The sequence below is a fragment of the Nanorana parkeri genome, unplaced genomic scaffold, assembly GCF_000935625.1.
Source record: "Nanorana parkeri isolate BGI_ZX_2015 unplaced genomic scaffold, ASM93562v1 scaffold3219, whole genome shotgun sequence".
NCBI classification, from domain to species: domain Eukaryota; kingdom Metazoa; phylum Chordata; class Amphibia; order Anura; family Dicroglossidae; genus Nanorana; species Nanorana parkeri.
Genome location: NW_017309487.1, coordinates 18,754 through 23,978, shown reverse-complemented (window position 1 = coordinate 23,978; position 5,225 = coordinate 18,754). Strand labels below are relative to the sequence as shown.

Sequence of the window (5,225 nt, the reverse complement as noted above, 5' to 3'; positions counted from 1 at the left end):
ACATTCATTCATTGCATGCTGTGTGAAAAAGTCAAAATGATTTTTTGTTTTTGCCCGGACACCTTAATACTCCCTATTCATTCCTGGCATCACGCTAAAACTTGCTTTGAGATCGCCGTTATCTTTGTATACACACCCCATGTGTCCAAGACGGAAACATGGTCAATATTAATATCGGACAATCTTTATATATTTCTTCCTCCGGGGCGGTAGCGCAGGTTAGACTCATCCGCACTCCGCCGGTATATAGAAAAAGCTAATTTGGTGCCCTGTATATTGGAACAAGATGCTTTGATTATTCTCTCACTCAGTCCTGTTTCATCCTTCGGTGACCGGAATGTATTGATGGTTAGACGCCCGGGCCAAGTTTAGCAACATCAGTATTCAGTATACGTCCGTTTGACTATAACCTCAACCTAACCACTGAGCCATCACATTCTCAAACAATCATCCCCACACAGCTCCCTCCTCATGTATCACTGGCCCCTCCCCTTTTAGATTGTAAGCCCTCAGGGGCAGGGCCCTCCTCACCGTCTTGTATTGTAACGTCTTCCTTATATTATAAAGCGCTGCGCACATTGTTGGCGCTATACAAGTCCTGTATAACAATAATAATAATGTGGAATATTTCCCTCTTCAAGCAGCTGCCCGCCCCGGGAATTCGGAAAAAGCGACAACGCTTCGTGCTCCTATACCCGCGACCGCCAGATTAACAGCCAACAAGAAGAGAGTGCCACGCGTCCCTCTCACTGCACCGCGCACAGCCGGCCTAAATATAGCGACCTTTCCTAATGTGATCCCATCTGTCTGCGCGTCTGACGACATCAACGCCGGGAATTGCAGCGGAAGATCCTTAATGGTCTCTGTGGGACCTGCGATGCCGAGGAAGTCTACGTGTATTCCAGAATCCTGCTGCGCTCCTCACCGGGTATCCCCGTCAGCGCGGGTGCTCCTCAAAGTGACCGCGGATGGCGCAGCCAATAATGAAACTTGTTAAAGATGTCACCGACACACCACATTGAAGTGAAGAACACGTCCGTTTATTGACGCTTCGTGTCGTAAACAAATAACATTTCGGGGCCACACAAGGTCCCCTTCATCAGGCGTGGGGGAAAAAAAAAAATGAAGGAAGTATACAGCGTATACTACAATAAAGTTCAATGTATAGCCAATATAAAGAGCTAAATAAGAGACAAGGGAGACTACAACTATCCTGGCCGAGGATGAAGCCAACAAAGCGTCATGGCTGCCGCCTCGTTCTCACAATCCCCTACTTGGCGAAGCAAGAATGCAGTAAGGGCCCAACCCTAGCAACGGCCCCCGGGCAATCACACCCTGAAGGCGAATGTATGAATGATAGGGGGCTATTCACGCAACACCCAAATCTCAGTGTGCTAGTGGGTGTCAGTAACCCGTCAGAGGTTCTAGAATGTCCCAGAAAGACCTGGAGGAATGCACCACGACAGCAGCAGTGGCCTACAGCGGCCCATCTCAGGTGTCCAATGGGACCAGAACTCATCAATCACAGAGGTCCCCCCCTTCAAGGGAAGAGATTCCATCCACTCCGAGGAAAGGAAACTTCTTTACTCTCTAATGTCCCCTCCCCCCACACAGTCACATCAGTCTCTGTACAGAGGAGCTTACACTCTAATGCCCCCCACAGTCACACACTACAATTATACATTTATATAGCATTGACATAGGCCGCAGTGCTGTACAAAAGAACGCTGAGCCAGTCACATATTTCCCCCAAGAACAACGTCAGATTAATTACTGAACCGGGAACTCAGCACAGGGATGGTGGGAGCTCCTCACAATGGGCACAGCGGGTGTACAGACCCGGGAACTCAGCACAGGGATGGTGGGAGCCCCTCATAATGGGCACAGCGGGTGTACAGACCCAGGAACTCAGCACAGGGATGGTGGGGGCCCCTCATAATGGGCACAGCGGGTGTACAGACCCGGGAACTCAGTGTAGAGATCTCATGTATAGAATCAGAAACTTGCCTAAATTTGCTTCCTGTGACTGACTCTCTACCTCTGCTGGAAGTCTGTTCCCGGCATCAACTACTCTTACAGTAGAATAATACTTTCTATGGTTAGTTTTGATCTTTCCTCATGCCGGTTTGAGGTCCCCATGTGTTTGATTTCAGCTTTATAATGAAAATCCTGCCCTCCTGAACCTCATTCGCACCCTTCATGTATTTAAATGTGAATTGACCCTCATTTTACGTGCGATTGGGCCGACGAGGTCTCTACAATATGTTGGGTGGATTACTGACGTAAGTCCTACAAGGGGAACTGCTGACAGTTTTAAAGTTGAATTACAATTTTTCTCATTATTTTCTATGCAAAACAGCCAAAAGCATGAAACTAAATCATTTCCACGGCAGAAAAAAAAAAATCATTTTCAATGGATAAAAAGTTTAGTTTTTTACCCCACGATCTCTCCAGGTCCCATGTCCCGTGCGGTGCGATGGGAGCCGTCCACACACGGATTATATACATTAACAGCTGGCGGAGGCGAGAAGACTTTGGCTGAAGGCATTCTGCGGTGAAGAGTCGTGAGAAGAAGGGTCCTCGCCACGCCAGGGGGATATTATGAATGCCGTGACCTTCTCTATATGGGAAACATAGTAACTCTAGCCGGGTGTTCCGATACCGGCCGTGAATCTTGTACCGCGCTCATGTATGCCATTCATGCGTCGTCTGTACATTGCTCCCAGGACGGAGTGACAGCGTGATTTAGTGTTCTGTGATGGAGCTATTCCTGCGCAGAAAGGTACAACACTCGTAAGACCGTCAAAAGAGCCCACCGTGTCCAAAAGCAATTCAGGTTTGGATGAAATAATATCGGCGTGTCTGAAGAACGGCAAACCCCCACACGGGTTACAATGTGATTGTACAATCCCTCAGGGCTGCAACAACTAATCGACTAAGTCAATTATAATCGATAATTGAGTTGTCAACGTATTCAATCATCGATTAATCGGCTTTCAATTAGTTGGCCCTGTTCACCGCTCCACACATGTCAATCCAGCAATACATTGTACACTGTATGTATAATGTATTGCCGGGACTTGTTGCTGATGGTTTTCTGCATTGCGCTGTATAATGTACTATTGCTGGGATTTGTAGTGCTCTATAGCCGGTGCCATTCTGCATTGATTGCTGTATATTTTGTATACTTTCCATTTCCCTATATTGCTCCTGTGATGGACTACAATCTCCATACAAACTAGTAGTCCATCACCGGAGACATTTATCCGATTAATCGAACTTAATAAATCGGCTAACTAATCGATTACGAAAATAATCGTTAGCTGCAGCTCTACAATCCCCGTTAGATCTACCAGCAGCTACATAGTGCACGGGCCTGACTGATATATACAGATCGATTGGATGGATCAGCAAGGTTCTAGGTTACATTGTATCGTGCGTGTGCTCAGCCTTGTTATCTTTCCCGAGACAGTTGGAAAAAGTCCTGGGTCTGTTCCGAGGACTCCGAGTCCAAGAATAGTACTGAGCTCCTGGCGGATATGACGCGCGTCAGGGAAGCTGCAGCATGCTACCTGTTCCTACAACCGTCTGAGGTGAACCGAGATATTTATTCCTTCATATGAAATCCCGGATATGGATTCCTGCAGGAATATCCATCCAGCTTAATGGAACTATCGGTATGCAAATATTTGCTTTATCATAATTATCTTTTCATGTTCTGTACTATCTGTGTATATAATATATAGTATACACGCGCACACACACACACACACACACACACACACACACACACACACACACACACATATGTTTGCATGTTGCACAAGAGTTGCACAGGAACAGTTGGGCAGAAGTCTGCCTTCCGCTGGATGTGATGCAACAAACTGTCCCTGTGCAATTCTTGTGCAAACGTGTGTGTGTGTGTGTGTGTGTGTGTGTGTGTGTGTGTGTGTGTTATATATTATATACACAGATACTACAGAACATGAAAAGATAATTTATGATAAAGCAAATATTTGCATAGTTCCATTAAAGGAGAACTACGGGGTCAGTGTTTTTTTGCTAGAACTATGAGGAGGAGTGAAAAGCCCCTCCCCCCTCATAGTTCTCCTTTAATTATCCTTTAAGCCGGATGGACTTTCCTGCAGGAATCATATCTGGGATTGCAAAATGGACGCAGCCCTCCGCCGGCATTGGAAAAGCAGGCATGAGAGAACTGCAAGTCCCAGCAGTCTTTGCCCACCCACACAGAGCACTGAACCTCCCCCCGTGGCTGTAGGGGTACAAGCTGCTTTTGAATGGAGCACCGGCTGCAGTTGGTGGGGTTGAGTTACTGAAGACTATTTTTAAAAGGTAATGGTCACTGACCTTAGTACATAGGGTTAAGTTATGTTCACGTCCACCAACCAATCAGGCAAAAAAGTTTTTTTTTTAAATTCTCCCACATGATTGGGTATCGAGTCCCCCGTTCACACCTGAGCAGTGCGGTGACAAGCGTTCCCGGGCATTTCCCGTGTTTGATTTCAGCGTGTCCCTGGACGTTCGCCAAACGCAGGAGGGTAATACACGTCACAAATTCTGCAACATGCATTCCACATATTATTCCCCTAATGCGTTCCTGAGCGTTTGCTCGGCCATGTTTGGGGGGCTATTAACTAGTAAATGGCACCACAAGCGCATTGCAGGTTCGATGCACGTTCATGAGACACCCATGTGTGAACTTAGAGCGTGCGCCAGTTCACCTTTCACTCTTGCAAAGCTTGGTATTCCTTTAGTAAATCAAACCCACTGTATGGATGTCGGCAACAATGTAGACAGAATGTTTAGTATGAGAGAGAGAGGAGAGAGAGAGAGAAGGAGAGAGGAGAGAGAGAGAGAAGGAGAGAGGAGAGAGAGAGAGAAGGAGAGAGGAGAGAGAGAGAGAAGGAGAGAGGAGAGAGGAGAGAGAGAGAGAGAGAAGGAGAGAGAGAGAGAGAGAAGGAGAGGAGGAGAGAGAGAGAAGGAGAGAGGAGAGAGAGAGAAGGAGAGGAGGAGAGAGAGAGAAGGAGAGAGAGAGAAGGAGAGAGGAGAGAGAGAGAAGGAGAGAGGAGAGAGGAGAGAGAGAGAAGGAGAGAGGAGAGAGAGAGAAGGAGAGAGGAGAGAGAGAGAAGGAGAGAGGAGAGAGGAGGGAGAGAGGAGAGAGAGAGAGAGGAGAGAGGAGAGAGAGAGAAGGAGAGAGGAGAGAG

General features: G+C 47.1%; 1 protein-coding gene across 1 annotated transcript in view; it reads right to left on the bottom strand.

Moving 5' to 3' along the window:
- The window catches only part of LOC108802929 (protein-arginine deiminase type-2-like), a 47,257-nt gene that overhangs the window by 35,361 nt on the left and 6,671 nt on the right, over positions 1-5,225 (bottom strand). The gene's annotated exons all lie outside the window — the stretch shown is intronic.